Source organism: Neomonachus schauinslandi, chromosome 11, assembly GCF_002201575.2.
Source record: "Neomonachus schauinslandi chromosome 11, ASM220157v2, whole genome shotgun sequence".
Lineage (NCBI taxonomy): Eukaryota > Metazoa > Chordata > Mammalia > Carnivora > Phocidae > Neomonachus > Neomonachus schauinslandi.
This window is the reverse complement of record NC_058413.1, coordinates 106,600,656-106,619,153: the sequence shown is the minus strand read 5'-3', so window position 1 is coordinate 106,619,153 and position 18,498 is coordinate 106,600,656. Positions and strand designations below refer to the sequence as shown.

At 36.6% G+C, this 18,498-nt stretch overlaps 1 protein-coding gene across 1 annotated transcript in view; it reads right to left on the bottom strand.

The window, feature by feature from the left end:
- Positions 1 to 18,498, bottom strand: part of GUCY1A2 (guanylate cyclase 1 soluble subunit alpha 2) — a 306,446-nt gene that overhangs the window by 139,445 nt on the left and 148,503 nt on the right. The gene's annotated exons all lie outside the window — the stretch shown is intronic.

The following is an 18,498-nucleotide window of genomic DNA, read 5'->3' as shown; positions in this document are numbered from 1 at the left end:
TTCACCTCTGCTCATGTGCCTATCTGCATTTGGAGGGACCTCCCTCAATCTCTATGTTTCCAACTTCCACCTATCTTTCAAGCTGAGCTACTTCTTCTTCCCCTAATGGTTCTCAGCCCTGGCTGCACATTAACATCATTGGAGAGACATTCAGGTATCAGCTTCCAGGGTCCAGGTCCACACCAGACCAAGGGAATGAGAAAGCAGCTCACTCATGTTTCATGGATGCAATATTCTCTTCTTATTTAAAAGAGCCAAACAAAACAAACACAACAAATAAAAAAAAAGCAAAACAAAAAAACTTGAGGCAGATGTTTTCTCAAATACTCTCTCCATTTTCCGGCAACAAATCAATTTCTGAGTCCTTAGGGTATCGGTCTCCCTTATCTTTTGGAATAATTTTAATATTTGGCACTGGATATTTACCTTTTACTTGAAGGAAGATAAACATATCTAAGCCTTAGCACCAGAGAAAAACACGTTATGTGGATTGTCTTTGTTTTCCTTAAAGATTAGTTATATGCTGGTTGAATTCCCCTACCATATTGGAAGTTAGAGCGCAGGTTAATGTAAGTACACTTTATCTATGTTCCTGGTGTCCAGCAGACATCTAACAGCACTTAAGTCTTTTTTATTAAAGAGATCTCATGCCAATCCACTAGACAGAAAAAAGAAGAAGCTCAGCATATTTTTGCTTCTCGGTGTCATACAATAGGAGGTACACAATATTGCCATACCAGTATTCTTGCCAAAACCCTTTAACCTGAAGAAAGAGAGAGAGAGAGAGAAACCAAGACACAGACTCTGAATACAGAGAACAAACTGATGGTCACCAGAGGGGAGGTGGGCGGGAGGATGGGGGAAATAGGTGACAGGTATGAAGGAGTGATGTGTGGGTGGGTGACGTATGGAAGTATTGAGTCACTATATTGTACACCTAAGCCTACTATTACATTGTATGTCAACTATACTGGAATTAAAATAAATTTTAAATAAAGAAACAAAAAGTGTTCTGTGGTTTTAATATACTCAGATAATACTGTGAAAGCACTTTAATTGGCCTTAAAGAAAAAAAACTTTGTGATAATTAAAAAACAAACAAAAAACACCTTTAACCTAATCTGACTCATGAGGAAACAACAAGAAAAATTCAGATCATGGAACTTCTGAAAATATGCTAAAGTCATAAAAACAATAATGGGAGTCTGTTTATTATTTTTTTAAGGTTCTATTTATTTATCTGAGAGCAAGATAGTATAAGAGAGAGAGAGAAAATGAGTGGGGGGGAGGGGCAGAGGGAGAAGCAGACTCCCCGTTGACCAGGGACGCCAACACAGGGCTCCATCCCAGGACCCAGGGATCATGATCTGAGCCAAAGGCAGCCACTTAACTGACTGAGCCACCCAGGCGTCCCCTGGGAGTCTGTTTAGAATAAAGGTGGTTAAAAAACACAAAAACCAAATATAACATATAATGCTCAATTGGATCCTAGGGGAAATAAAATTGGGGGGACAAGTGGGGAAATTTTAATATAAATTATATTTTAGATAATATACTTTCCAAGTTAAACTTTGGGGGTTTGACAATGGTATTACGACCACGTAGTTGAATCTTGGCTTTGGGAGAGAGATGCTAAAATCCTAGGGATTAGGTGGTGGGACTGAATCTCAAATACTAAAAAAGTAAAGCTCTCACTATTTGCAGAAAACATGATATCACGTAATGGAAAACCTTAAAGATTCCTTCCAAAAACTGTCAGAACTAATAAACAAATTCAGTCAAGTTGCAAGATACAAAATCAATGCACAAAAATCCGTGTGTTTCTGTACACGAATTATCTGAATTATCAGAAAGAGAAATTAAGAAAACAGTCTGATTTACAATTGCAATCCAAAAGGAATAAATTTAACCAAGAAGTATTAAAAAACTACCAGACATTAAAGAAAGAAATTAAAGAGGACACAAATGGAAAGATATTCCGTGCTAACGGACCAGAAGAAATAATATTGTTAAAATGTCCATACTACCCAAAGCAATCTACAATAGTAACAATGAGAAGATTAAGGCAGAAAGGTTATCAAAACAGAAAGTGGATCTCCAGTCTTTACCAACTTGTGCCTACCTAGATCAGACAGTTATGCCTATTTTATTAAAGGGAGCTGCTGTGCTTGCAAAAGAAAGACCGCCAAATCCCAAAGAATTTCTAGCATCGTATCTTTTAAAAAAACAAGGCACAGTTTGAAGATCAAAACTGACTTACTGGTAAGAACAGAAAAATCTGGTTCTTACTGTAGGTTTACATGATTAAGAGGCAGCTTTCATTGCCATGAGTTTTCTCCTTTTTGGAAGTATAAGACCCTTTGGGACAACAGAACTTATTTCCAGAATTGCAGAAGAAAACATATTTCCCTTATTTTCATTTAATCACCATACTTAATGAGTGTATTCTGTACGATTTTTTCTCAGATTGTCTTTAACTTTGTTTTAAAATGACCTTCAAAATAAACTGTTAAAATATCTTTTTTAAAAAGCTATAGTAATTAAAACAGTGGGTATTGGCATAAAAACAGACATGTAAATCAATGGAACAGAAAATAGAGAGCCCAGAAATACACCCACACATACATGGTCAATTAACTTACAACAAAGGAGCCAAGAATGTACAATGTGGAAAAGACAGTCTTTTTAAAAATGGTGCTGGGAAAACTGGACAGCTACATGCAAAAGAAAAAAACTAGACTATCACTTTATGCAACACACACAAATTAACTCAAAATAAAGACTTGAACTTAAGACCTGAAACCATAAACCTCCTAGAAGAAAACATGGGAGGTAAATTCCTTGACAAAGGTCTTGGCAATGCCACCAAAAGCAAAAGCAACAAAAGCAAAAATAATCAAGTGGGACTACATCAAACTAAAAAGATTGTGCACAGAAAAAGAAATCATCAACAAAATGACAAGGTCACCTACTGAAGGGGAGAAAACAATTGCAAATCATAGATCTGATAAGGGGCTAATATCCAAAATTTATGAAGAATTCATACAACTCAATAGCAAAAAAAACCAACCTGATTAAAAAACAGGCAGAAGATCTGAATAGAAATTTTCCAAAAATATATAGATAACTAATAGGTACATGAAAAGGTGCTCAACATCACTAGTTACCAGGGAAACACAAATCAAAACAATGAGATATCACATCTATTAGGCTAGGATCAAACACACAAGAAGCAACAAGTGTTGGCGAGGATGTGGAGAAAATGGAACCCTGGTGCACTGTTGGTAGAAATGAAAACTGGTACAACCACGATGGAAAACAGTACGGTGGTGCCTCAAAAAGTTAAAATAGAACTACCATATGATCTAGTAATTCCACTTCTGGATATTTATCTGAAGAAAATGAAATCACTAATTCAAAAAGATGTATGTATCCCCATGTTCATTACAGCACATTTATAATGCTTAGATAGGGAAACAATCTAAGTGTCCATCAATGGATGAATGCAAGATATATATAATGAATTTATATATATGAATATATATTTAACTCAACCATTAACAAAGGAAATCTTGCCATTTGTGACAACATGTATGGACCTCAAAGGCATTAGGCTAAGTGAAAAGTCAGAAAAAGACAAATACCATATGATCTTTCTTATATGTGGAATCTTAAAACAAAACAAGAACACCAAGCTCATAAATACAAAGAAAAGACAGGTATTCATGAGAGGTAGGGTGTACAAAGAAGTGGAAGAAATGGGTGAATGTTGTTTTTTGTTTTAGTTTAAATAAGTAAAATAACAACTTAAAAAATAAATAAAAAGACCCTATATAATCTCACCCTGTGTAACACCTAACCCAGAGGTTAGGTGTTAAACACAAGTCAACCCATAACAGATGCATGGGGAAAATACAAAAAATGGTCTAATATACATGTAAAAAGAACAAAAAAATCTAGCAAATTATGTCATAGATCACTCCAATTAATTTGAAAATATTATTCTCAAGGATGCAATAAGCTACAATATTAATTTTTTATTTTATTATTATCTAAAGAGTATTTTTTTAAGTTTTTATTTAAATTCCAGTAAGTTAACATACAGTGTGATATTAGTTTCAGGTGTACAATATAGTGATTCAACACTTTCATACAATACCTGGTGCTCATCACAGCAAGTGCTCTCCGCAATCCCTATTACCTACTGAACCCATCCCCCCACACTCCTCCCCTCTGGTAACCATCAGGTTGTTCTGGACAATTCAGAGTCTGTTTCTTGGTTTGCCTCTCTCTCTCTCTTTCCCTTTGCTCATTTGTTTGTTCCTTAAATTCCACATATGAGTGAAATCATATGGTATTTGTCTTTGTCTGACTGACTTATTTTGCTTAGCATCATACCCTCTAGCTCCATCCATGCTGTTGTAAATGACAAGATTTCATTCTTTTTTATGGCTAAGAAATGCAATGGAATATTACTCAGCCATATAATATTAATTTTAAAACATTTGTTTTACTCCTGGTGTCACAGTATTAATAACCCATTAACTATGATTCAAAAGGAGTTAGAAGCAAAATAAAAATCACATTTAATAAGATTAGAAAATGAATATTTTTAAGAAGGAAAAAAGAATTATTTTGATATATAACAAATTTTTAAATGCTATCATGTAAACCAGAGATTGGAAAAAATGACCCTAATTACATGAAAAATCCCTAACTACATGTAAATTATGAATATAGCTAAAATGATACTGCTTTTCTGACACCGAGTATTTATTGTTTTGTGAAATCAACACTCACGATGACTCATAAAAAAATAGTACAGTGTTAACAATCAGTAAATCTAGATAGCAAAACTGCATTTTGCTAGTTTCCAACTTTTCAAGAAGCTTAAAGCTTTCTAATAAAAGTTTGGTGGAAAAAAGTTTCAGATTTTGAGTTAGAATATTAACATCTTCACAAAAATTGGCACATGGTAAATTCACACTAAATGACTGTTAAATACTAATTTTAAAAACCAGTTAAAGGAATCAGTCCTCGATTTGTATTGCTGCAAAGATTCTATGATGGTTAACACACGTTAAGGAGGTATTCAGGGGAAGTGTTTTGGGTGGGCTTCCCAGACAGACAGTCTGACCTTTTCAACAGTAATTATCTTGAACTCTATATATCACAATTGTTCCTACTCTTTACTCTTTCTAATGCCCAATACCTTTGAACATCTAATCATTTTGTATTTCCCTGAAATAGAGAATGAAACAATGAAATATAAAACTATTCAAAGCTATAACACAGGACATTTTTGGTGAAATAAGTAGAGAACTCAAACTTCAGACAAAAATGGCATACCATGTATCAGGGGAAAAGCTTATTAAACTTCAAGATTAAATACAAAATTCTTCAGGCACTCAAGCAGTGAAAAAAAGCAAGTCTCTTCAAGGGATCAAAACCAGGCTTGTTTCAAACATCCCTGCAAAGAATTAGATGCCAGGGAAAAAAATTCCTTAGGAGAAAAAAATGTGACCCAAGGATATCTTGCCCAGAATAATTTGTTTGACTTTTCATTCTGGACAGAAATAATCTTTATAAAAACCACAGTGCCATGCCATATACATATGTGTATGTGTATAATTTATGTTTATAAATATATATTTAAATGTATAAAACATATATTTATATATGATATTTATATGTACACAATATTTTATATATAATAGCTATAGCCATATATAAGATAAAATGAAGATGATCATAACACTGTCACCACAAGGTAGTTGTAAGAATTAAACAGGATCTTATAATATCAATGTCTGGCTCTAAGGAAATGCTTAATCAAGAGTCCTTCTTAATTTTTTATTACGTAGGACGACTAAGAATTGCACACACAGTGGAACACTACATTTAAAACTAATGATGTAATGTATGGTTTAATGTATGGTGATTAACATAACAATAAAAAATAGGTTAAAAAAAAAAGAATTGCACACACATAACTCCAATAAGGCAAATGTTTAAAAAGCCAAGACAGCTCTGGGGACCCAAAGGAAGGGCAGATCATTTCAGCTGAGCCCCATCAATGGAGGCGTGATCAAGAGGTGGGGCTTCTTTCCAGACACCCTTCGTAAATTTCTGTGGCACAAAGACAGATGACCTGTTAGTTAAACATTTGAGTTTGTGGAGGAAGAGCCCTAGAAAAATTTGAAAGATGTATAAATCCATTTTATTTTCTTCCTTTTTTTCAGCAAATGTGTGTTTTTCATGGAATAAGATGGTAAAGGAAAGGATAGGCAAAACAATGAATAACAAGTTTTGAAAGCCACTAAAAGAAATAAACACTTTTTGAGAATGAGAAATGCCACCAATTTATTAAATGGGGAGGCAAGAACATGATAAATGACTCTAGAAAATTACAGACTTTCAGCAATACCTTTTAACTCTCTCTCTGTGAAGGTCAGCTCTAATTACCAGGACAGTGTCACTGCTGTTAAGATTGTAGGAAACCACAACAAAATAGGGAAGGATACAGACGCTGATTACTTGAACTAATTAAGTACATTCAAATCTGTAGTCCCAATGATGTTCTCCACACAGACATTTAGAAATGAGCTGAAGGCATCAGCTCTACACGTCAGACAGGGAAGGCACGGTAGCTGGTGAGAACCATGCAACAAGTTTTCTTTCAGTCATTATTTAGATTTTGTTCTTATGATGAGGCAGAAGGAGATAAATGAATAGAACATATGCCAATATGAATAGATCGAATGCCATTTCATGAGCAGGGAAAACAAGAGTTCAAACAGCAAGCAAAGAATCAGTATGTGCATACTATGAATGTGAAATAATTTACTTTTGAGAAGCATATAAAGATATTGTTAAAGGAGTATTATTCTCCTCAAAGTAATACAAAGTAACATAAACATTATAGTCAGTCAGTTAAGCAACACTGAACTGAGTGGTCAAAGTGTGCCTGGCAGTGAGCCAAGAGACCCATTTGCTATAGGGCAGAGCTCAAAACCCATTTAAAAAAAAAAACTGTTATTGGTACCATGTCGTCCTTCTTTGAGTGTGGATATAATTTTGGAAGAACCCTAAAGTGATTCTGAGCTAGCCTAGAATAAAGTAGTTGACTGACTTGAGTAATATAATTTTGGTTACCAACCAGATATGACTAAGCAGTACTAAGAGGGCTTACTCATGTAATTTGTACAGTGGCTTTGATAGAAATTTCAAGAGGAAAACCCCAAAATTCTTTTGTAACCTCACCATTACTGGAAAAAAGCATGTCACCTGCCAAGACCCTGCTCTGAAAGATGCCTACGTGAATGTTTGGTCATTTATTGAAAATTCTATCTTATTGCTATATTCCACTTGCATATGTATAGGAACTTAACCAACATGAAGTATTTGTTTTTCACTTTGAAATATGTCTGGAAGGAAAATTTATATTTTGAAACTTATTTAGAATTCGAGGGAGTCAAAGTCTCCTAGGCCAGGTGTATTTTACAAAGAGTTACCATTTTCTGGATAAAAAAGCTGACCACTAAATGATGAGCCCTGTAAGAGGGTAGAGAGCATCCTTAATCTTCATCCATTCTATAATTTTCTGAATTACCAAAAAGGCCACTCACAGGGATTAATACTCAACTCCTCCTCCCTGGTGTGGAGACTGGCATATCAACTATCCAACTAAAACTCTTACTGGTTAGCTCATATAGAGAGAGAATTGTTAGGTCTTCAAGAAACAGAAAAGTTCTGTCTTCTACAGACTTACAATATTAAAATGTAGTTGAATATATAGGATATGTATATGTAATACATATTATATATAAGATATGTAAATATACACATACATATTGAAGTCTCTACAAGCCCACATATGCTAACTGACAAATTCTGGGTAAAAAAAAAAAAAAAAGGCACAGAGGTTCAGAAGAGGTAGCAATCAGTATAGCTCATGAATTTAGCTGTTGTATTTCCAAGTTAGTAAATAGCTATTATGGTCAATTTATTCATCTGTATTTTAAGAAATAAAGTAGAAAAACACGTGCCACAAAATGTAAATCATCCTTCCTCCCAGCTCCAAAATTAAATCTTTGATCAAACGTCTGCAGCTATTTTCAGAATAACTGTATACTGTTCCAAAGGAAAGGTGGCTCCCATTTAAAGACTGTTTTTTGAGAAATGCCTGATATAGCCAAATCTACCTGATAATTTCAGTAAAAGCAGAACTGGTAATTGGTCTCAACTAGGCATAATATTGGAGAAAATTTAGGAGAAATCTCACGGGCTAAAGTACATGATACAGAGGTGAGGAGACTCTGTTTTCTTCACTTTAAACTGTTTTATTGAGATATTATTCATGTATCAAAAAATTCACCCCTTTAAAAAGTATAATTCAGTGGATTTTATAGTACTCATCTTGCAACCTTGATAAAGTTGTTTGTTAGTTGTAATTTTTTTGTGTGTGGATTCCTTAGGGTTTTTCTATAGAGAAGATCATACCATCGAAGAATAGAGATCGTTATACTTTTTTTTTCCTTTTCCAATTTGAATGTCTACTGTATCTTTTTCTTAAATCATTGCCCAAGTAAGAATTTCCCATGCAATGTTGAATAAAAGAGCAGATACATTTGTGCTGTTCCTGAAATTAGGGGAAAGACAGGCACTCTTTAACCATTAGCTACGATCTGCACTTTTCCCCGATTCTCTTCAGCAGGTTGAGAAAGCTGCCTTGTTATGGCTAGCGTACAGAATATCACTATCTTGGAAGGATGCTGGTTTGTCAAATGCTTTCTCTGAATTTATAAAGATGCTGGTGAGGCTCTTGCCTTTTATTCCATTACTTGGGTGTATTACACTAATTGATTTTCAGGTGTTAAACAAACCCTACGTTCCTGGGATGAATTTTACTTGCTCGTGGTGTATCATCATTTTTAAATGTTGCCACATTCAGTTTACTAGTATTTTGCTAAGGATTTTGCAACTATATTTGTAAGGGATATTAATCTGTGCTCTTAGTTCCTTGAGATGTCTTTGTCTGATTTTGGTATCAAGGTAATAATACTGACCTCATAAAATATTTCAGTTTTGCCTCCTCCTCTATTTTTCAGAAGGGGTTATAAGTGTTGGTATTAATTCTTCTTTAAATGTTTGGTAGAATTCACCAGTGAAGTCTAGGCATTGCTCTGTTTCATTGGTTTTATATAAAAATAACATGGTAATAGAAAGATCTACAGGGAATAGAGAAGACCTGTGTTTTTGTCCTTGATTCTGCTATTGAGAAACAGACTTTTGGCAATCTAACGTTCTATGTTTGTTAGAGGTGAGTTAGAGAACATAGAGTTCTTCTATGTTTCTGTGTTAGAGGTGAAACTATCCATTCTATCTATTTTCAGGGATTGTTTTTGAAGATTAAGTGAAACAATAGATGCATGAGCTTTCTGTAACCAGGAAGTGCCATTCCACTAGACCCCATTCTGTTCAAGTCTTCTCGGCTCTACTATGGAAAATTCTATCTGCAGACAGTTGGAATTTTCATGAAGTATCTGACAAGCAAGCCTGGTACCTTCACCTTTGTCCCTGGGGCAAATACGGCAACCGCAGAAGAAAGAAAAAAACTGTGACAAAAAGGTTAAACTTTTGCTTGCTGACTGTGAGCTAAGCCTCTGAGCAGAGTGCCAATCAGCCACAGTGGTTGCCATACTCTGTCCTGAAAGGAGTACCTGTGGCAGTCAGTGTACTACCTGATTTCTTTTGTTCCCAGGACTCGTTCTCCCAAACGTTTTACTACCAAAAGTGGAAGTCAGAGCGGTGCCAAGTTCCCTACTCACCAATAAAATTGTCCTTATAAGAAAACCAGCCATTACCTGGACATTTTTTTCAGTTAACCTCAACAGTGAAGACTAATCCCCATCATGCTTTTCACTGTTTAGAAAAAAAGCCAATCTCCAAATAACTTTTTTTTTCATAAAATGGACTATTTCCTACCTACAGAATTACCCAAGGAGCTGCTACATATCTACCTGTATGTCCAAACCTAGCATGAAGTGAATTAATGTGTTTATTGCTCTAACCTTGAGAATAAAGTTTGTCCCCTACTTACACCTGACTACATAAAATCAGTCACCAATGCTGCTCATATCCTGCCCTCCCAACCCTTCCCTCTGTTGTAGGTCTCATGGCCTCTGGCAAAGTTGTCATCGTTTTTGAAGAATGTATGCTTTAAGAAGAGGAAGAAAGAAAAAAACTATGACAAAAAGGTTAAACTTCTGCTTGCTGACTGTGAGCTAAGCCTCTGAGCAGTGCCAATCAGTCTGGATGGGCAACGTGCCACAGAACTACCATGTTCTTATGTTGTCTACAGCCTTTCTTTTGAATTACTTCCTTGCCTGCATCTTCAACAATTAATTATATTGAAGAAAATCAGAAATCTCTTCTTAAAACACAAATAATTCTTGAAGGGCTATGGCTCCCAGTGACTCAGAGCTTAGAAAAACTTAATATAATTAAATTGCTTTCCTTCTAAGTTCCACCTGAACTCCATCCATTACATTGAAAGAATGAATAATTTTATTTGGCAGGGGGAAAAAAGGTAGATTAAGATCATTTAGAATGAGAAGCAATTTGTAAAGTTGAAAAGATTGGCAGGATACCATAGTAAAGGACTTAGGGTACCATAATGGTAACAATTATCACATACTCACAGTATGTGCTAGGCACAATTCCAAGTGAGGTATTCCATTTAATCCTCTTGACAACCTTATGAAATAGGTACAATTATTATCTTTGTGTTATAGAAGAGAAAACTGACACAAAGGGAGATTAAGAAACTTGTCTAAAGGGGCGCCTGGGTGGCTCAGTTGATTAAGCATCTGACTCTTGATTTTGGCTCAGGTCATGATCTCAGGGTCATGAGATCCAGCCTCAGTGCAGAGTCTGCTTGAGATCCCTTCTCTCTCCCTCTCCCTCCACCATTTCCCCTACTTGCTCACTCAGATAGATAGATAGATAGATAGATAGATAGATAGATAGATAGATAGATAAAATCTTAGGAAGGAAGGGAAGGAGGGAGGGAGGGAGGGAGGAAGGAGGAAAGAAACTTGTTTAAGGACACATCACCAAGAGGTAGAGCCAGAATTTAAACCTAGGTCTATCTGAACTCTACTTTTAAAAACTGAAGTATAATTTGCATAGAGTAAAAAAAAAATCACCCCTTGTATGTACAGAAAACCATTTTCTTATACCAAATTTTCTATAAAGTCAATCTCTGCCAAATAATGAAAGAGGAAAATTTCTAAAAGCAGTTGTTAAGTATCTTATTTGGATTTCCTCCTCACTGAACACTGTAGAAAAATTTGTACTTAAAGACACAATAAGCTAAAATTGAGAAATTATGTAGTTGGCCTCTTTCTTCCTCCTAAAAGGAAGCAAGCTGTCTCAACAGTGTACGCAGATGTCCTCAAGTGCACCGTGTGAGCGACACACAAGGAGAGGAGTGGCTCCATCCATCGCATCAGCAGATGTAGAAGGCGAGCTTGTTCAAGAGAGGCAAGGCTGGGAGTGGAAAGAGGATGTACGGGTGGGCTTGGAAGTTAGGGAAGATACTTGCTTGAACCAAAGACCTATTACTTATTGACCTCAGAGAAGTCACTTACCTCTCATTTGTAAAACGGAAGTAATGGTAGCACTTTTATATAACTGTGGTGAGGATTAAGTAAGATGTAGAAAATACAGACAATGGATTAGTTTCCAGTACCAGCAAGGAGATTAAATGGTATGGTAGCTGGTGGTGGTGTTAGCATGCAGCTACCCTCGTACCCCAGCCAGAAGCATCTCACTCTTCTCTGAACAGCTGTTGAATGTCAGGCAATTCTTTCTGAAGAGACACCCCATGGTGAAAGCCAGAGGAAGCGGTACCTCCCTGAGAGGAAGAAATATCTACGACTTCCTTTGCATCCTAGGGGATACCCAGAGAAAGACAGTAATTGCTTTCTCCCTTAGAAAGTTAATGCTCTCTTATACAGTTTTGCCACAGTGACTAGAAATTCTGGTCCAATCCTTTCCCTGAGCACAATATGGGATGAGGAGGGAACTGGAGTCGGAAGTTCTCTGGTTCCTTTCTGAGGGTTGGGATTTAAGAGAAGGAAGGTATGGAGGGGGCTCTGTAAACTCATCAGACCCCTCTGGCTGGGTGTTCAGATCCATGAGGATGAGGAACTTGGTCAGTGTGAACTCTTCTTTTTTCTATGCTTCCACAGTTGCTCTCTTTTGACTCCCAGAGACTTCTTCTGAAAAATGCTATCCTTTGTAAACCAAGGTGGGGGAGGGATTCTTCCAGCTTTGGAGCATTTATGAATCATCTCTCACCAGGGGCTGAGGTGGATGTGGTTGGTGCTGACTCTGCCCACCCACTCTCCCTGCCTGGGCCTCTGGGTAAGCTGGTAATAAAGAGATATGTAATAAGACAAAAGCAGAGGGAAGTAAAAGATGACCCTAGACTTAAATCCTGCTTACCTAGGATTAAAAAAAAAAAAAAGGAAAAAAAGGCGATGATCACATATATGTGACTTTTTGCCTCTGGTTGAATGCAAACTACTGGAGCAAACAGCCTCTGTCTTACTCGCTTCCTTTGGATTATAGCACCTTACAATGCAGGAGGTGCTCAGGCTCACAGCATTTGCTTGTATTATATGGAGGCGACATGTATGCTGCAAAAAGACCTGGATCAGAAAAATGTAGGGTCTAGTTCTAGCCCTGGCACTGCTCAATCTATCTGGGCCTTCATTGCCTCAAATTTAAAAAGTTGAATTGGATTATCTCTAATCCAACTTTGAGCTCTAAAATGAAGGAGGGAGGGAGGGAGGCAGGAAGGAAGGAGAGAAAGAGGGCTTCTATCAGACAAAATTCAATCACAGAAAACTCCCTAAGGAAGCATACTTGTCAGTTAATGGCTTCAGAGAATGGGAAAGTTACTGCCACTGTTTTAAGACAGACTTTGGTGAATTAAAAAGGATTTGGACCAAGAATGAAATTTTCCAACCCAGACAGATGCAAGACAGAGAATGTGGATGAGCCAGTGAAAATGACCCATTTCCAGTCATTCTGCAAGTTGGTCCTGCTACGTTGAGTTAGCACATCTGTACCTTTTCTTTTATTTGGCCTGTGGTAATAGTGAAACGTTTCTCTTTATTTGCTAAGGCCTGAGCATCCGTCTAGCTCCTCGTCTTTGTAATTCATAAGGTGAAGAGAGAACCAGTGGATTAAAATGCACAGCATCAGGACTGTGCACTTTCACGGTTTCGAGTGTCTATGCACTGCTCCACGGAATAGAGCAGGAAAGGAGAGTCTTTTCTGAAATGCAGATAACAAAAATCTTATCTTGCAGTAACAACCTCCAGCAATCAATTCTGTTGCTACTAGCTGATAGTAGTAAAACCTTTTTCAATACATGAAATTTATTTTAAAAGACAGCTATCATATCTGTCCACTAAATTTCCACAAGCCTTCAATACTCCCTTCCCCTACATTCAAATGTTAACCAATATTTCTTTCAATGACTACCTATGTACTTGGACACCTAACTTGAATTTTCCCCAATGAATGAACTGGTTAATTAATTAATTAAAAAGAAAGCGCTACTGGGCTCACTACTTTAGGAAGCTAAAACATCTGATGGTTCTCAGAAGGAGGTAATTATCGATGTTTACTATAGTTGGCTGACTATAAAAATGTAGGATTTACTTTTGAAACATCATCCAAAGGGTGGTATGTGGTAAACACTACACAGGGAGGGGAGCTGGGTGGCTCAGTCGGTTGAGCGCCCAGCTCCTGATCTCAGGGTTGTGAGGTCAGACCCCACGTTGGGTTCCATGCTAGGTGTGGAGACTTCTTAAAAAAAAAAATAACAGAGGGAAATAAAAGAGACGTAAAGATATTTAACAGCCTGCAGTCACAACCTCAATCTTATTTTCTACTACCCTCCAGTGTGAAGACACTGCACTATCAGGGAGATGGATACATATATCAGGCCCTAACATAAACCATGAGCCAGAGAGGCTCCCCAATTAGGAAGAGAAAGCAGAGCACACACTGAAACATAGTCACTTTCTAGAGGAGATTAGTTGAGAAGTCATTTCAATTTCTCAATGTGTACAGAATCCTCTAGAGGTAAAATTTACTCAGACTGGCTAATTTTTAGTATTGTGTCATTCAAGATTCAAAATTCCTAACCAGCATCTTATACCATATTTATACATATACAGATACATCTTATACCATATTGAACATAAAATGGAACAAATTAAATCCCAGTTCAAAGTCCCGGTATGAATGCTAAGGGCCACTGTAATACTTTACAAGCAAAATTCAAGTTAAATAGATTGCTCAGAATAGTTAAAAGTTCCAAAACAAAGTTAGACCAAATGAATTTTTAATGTAAAGCACTATAAATACAGCTGATTTTATACCAAAGACTAAGAGATGAATGCACTGGTTTAACCACCATATCTAAAGAATACCTCTTCTAATTTTTGAAGCATTTAGAACACAAGAGAAAGAAGAAGAGTGAGGAGATTAAAGTGTTTTTACTGCCCGTCTTGTGGTAGCTCAGTGCTGGTAAACACAGGATTATTTATTAGCTTGTCTGAATATGGAATAACATGAATTCCCAATTTATTCTTGAATCTATGTAAGAATTGCGTTCCCTCACCATCACTCCCTCCCCGCATAAAAACTTTCCCCTGGTCTGGTTACAGATACCCAGAGCAAATTTAAAGGAAATCCTGAGAGTTCTATATATCCCTTAGATGAGTCACGAATATAGACTTCTTTTATTTCATGAGATCCATGATAAAATACTAGGTAAAACTAGATAAAATCCAGGCCCAGGGACATAACCTAAGAACTGGTAGCTACAAGGGTGTCTGGGTGGCTCAGTCAGTTGAGCATCCAACTCTAGGTTTCAGCTCAGGTTGTGATCTCAGGGACATGAGATCAAACCCCGCGTCGGGCTCCACGCTCACTGCAGACTTGGCTTAAGTTTCTCTCTCCTTCTCCCTCTGCCCCTCACCCCTGTTCTCTCTCTCTAAAATAAATAAATAAATCTTTTTAAAATAAATAAATAAAAATAAAAACTGGGAGCTACAAAGCCATGCCTGTATTTGGAAAAGGCAAAACTGAGTAGGTAAAGCGATTTGTAGTGATCACAGTAAATGATTTACAATTAAGGAAAACTACACCTCATGTATGTAACCTTACAAGCAGCATGGTTTTGATCATAAATACTGCTTGAGAGTACGCAGAGGCCCCAGAGGAATACAATGACATTGAAAGATAAATGTGATGACCATAGACACAGTCCTGGAAATTCTCAGTGAACATAGTGTATTGTTGACAGGTGGCTTTTAGAACATCTTTATACTTAATGTAAATATTTAGTCAAGGGATGTAAAACTCGTTGAGAAGTATCCGATTCCATGCAGACCAAGGGAATTAAAGCAAAATTTTCTTTTACATTTTAAAAAGATTTTTTTTTTTAATTCCACAATTCCAACATTGCCTCAGGAACATCCTCTGTTACTTACAAAGTCTAGGTCTGTGAGGTTGGCTAAGGAAGAATTCCTCAACAAGAGTTTTCTAATACAGCTCCTATACTGAAATTATTTTGTTATATTAATATTCACGTTCAAGAAAGATTACATTAAAATAAACACTTTTATATGTGAATCCCTTCTGATTTGGTATCTGGATAGCTCCTGCTATTTACAAAGATTATATATTTGAAATAGTTCTCTTTTTTAAAAAAATCTGAAATCCAATTTATGTTATCAAAACTGTAAGACGGTTCAGAGTGTCAAAAAACAAACCAGAGCCATTATTAATCAAAGCATTGAGTATAAACAGTGCAATTTAGAATAACTTGAGTACACAATATAGTTTAATTTCAAGTAAAATTCATCTTTAGTGTCAACTAAAACAAATTATAAGTATTGTATCCAGTTATAAGTTACAGTGTTTTATCAAGTCTGTGATGATCAGTGCTATCCAGTATCCTAGCCACCAGCCACATGGCTACTGGGCATTTGAAATGTGGCTCATGTTAACTGGTAGCTGAATTTCAAATTTTACTTTAATTAATTTAAAATTAAATAGCGCCATGTGGCTAGTAGTTACCATATAGACAGCACAGTTCTGCACATTGAAAACTTACATAACTTATTATATGTTAATTCTGCTCTCCAAAGATAATAGTCAAGCTCAGCACTGAAAGTGATTGACTCATTACCTATAAAGACTTAAACTTTAGGAATTTTTAACCCACCACTGGTATTTTTCACCCACCGCTATATCCTCAGTAATTGTCAGAATGCCTGAGCAATTACTGTATACGTGAATAAATATATAATGCTAAAAGATGAAAAAAAAATATTCCTATTTTGCCCCTATTTTATTACTAAGTCTTTGCTAACCATGTGGATCGTCTTCAAACTGGAAAGAAGGAAATGAACCTGGTAGTGACTAGGCAATACCAGTTTAAAATGCTGCTTTAGTATCTCTTGCTTTAAAATGCCATCATATATGGGCGCCTCGGTGGTTCAGTTGGTTGAGCATCTGACCCTTCACTCTTGGTTACGCTCACGTCATGGTCTCAGGGTCATGAGATCAAGCCCCACTTCAGCCCTGCACTCAGGGCAGAATCTGCTTGAGATTATCTCCCCTTCCCTCTCCCTCCCCCTCTGCTCCTCCCCCAGTTCACCCTCAATCTCTCTATTAAACAAGTGAATGAATGAATAATCTTTAAAATGCTATAATACAATATTTTTCCAAATAGGATCAATTGACAAACTATTTTTAATAAATAGTTTGGAAAGGCAATTTTTTGAGTTATAAGTAAGCACATTTTGAGTTATAAGTAAGAATTAAACAATTTGGGATGCCTGGGTGGCTCAGTCGTTAAGCGTCTGCCTTCGGCTGAGGTCATGATCCCATGGTCCTGGGATCGAGCCCTGCATCAGGCTCCCTGCTCGGCGGGAAGCCTGCTTCTCCCTCTCCCACTCCCCCTGCTTGTGCTCCCTCTCTTGCTGTGTCTCTGTCAAATAAATAAATAAAATCTTTAAAAAAAAAAAGAATTAAACAATTTAAGGGCTTTTGTATTTGAGTTTTTGTTTTCTTGCCATAGGTTTATGAGAAAAACACAGATCACATCTGTGCTAAGTGAAAGAGAGAGGTTACCAGAAAGGATGTGATGGTGAAGGTTTTACAGTGGCTCAAAGAGAAAGAGCTAGAGCCAGAAGTGAGTTATTCCCTGACTGACGGTAGTAACAACTAGAGTACAGCTAATAATGCTACCAGTTTGGCTACAGGTTTTAAAACATGTAATTGGGGAAAAGCTAGGACTTTTGTTGAGTTATTAGTTTTTCTACTTCCTCTTGTTAAATAGTGAAGAATGTGCCTTGGATAGTGTTTTTACTCCTTTTTGTCCCATTATGAAAGTTTTAATACAAAAGAAATGTATTTATATCACAGATTTTCATTAAATTTTATTAAAAATGCCAAATATGCTCTTGGATTTTGGTAGACTGGAAAATCTCAGAGGGGAAATTGCATATTTTCATCCAAAGGTTCGTAAGAGAATGCTGATTTTATCAATGTCGCGTGGACAGGCTAAGAGATGTACTCACATAAAAGCACTAATTAAAATTTTTTAAAAAACAAATTTATAGTATAGCAGGTATGATTTAGCCTCCAAAAATCATTTATTTTCACATTAATATTTAGAAGTTGAAATAGATTAGTTTTATGGGGTTACAGTATTTTGATTATAAATTTATTTTCATTGTATATGAATTATATGCATAAAAATTCTAGACACTTTTTAAAAAGATTTATTTATTCACCTTAGAGAGAGAAAGAGAGAAAGAGAAAGGGCTAGGGAGCAGGGGGAGGGGCAGAGGGAGAGAATCTCAAACCGACTCCCTGCTGAGCGCAGAGCCCCACACAGGACCCCGAGATCATGACCTGAGCCAAAACCAAGAGCCAGAAGCTCAACTGACTGAGTCACTCAGGTGCCCCCAAAATTCCAGACACTTCTATGTCTATGCATAACTAATTAAGGTTAAAGCAAAAATAATTTAAGTCAAAACTGGGATTAACAAAGTTGTTTTGGTTTTCCACTGTTCTTTGCTTCCTTTGGAGGAGTCTGGCTTAGTACTCAGGTTGTTTGGAGGGGCTGACAGTAACTTTAATGGCTGCCTATGACCTTCAGAACATCCAAACTCTATCATGAAGGAGCTCTGGCCACCTTCTCCAGCCCTCTCTCTTTCCTGACATGGACCCTGCATTCCCAACATATCCACTTATCCAAATTCCCAGAAAGTTTCTTGTTCTTTCATATCTCCATGCTATACCTAATGCTCTTTCATTCCTCGGATTTATTTTTAATTAATTAATAAATATATTCATCTATTTATTTTGGCTTAGGCTGCTGCCCACATCGCACTG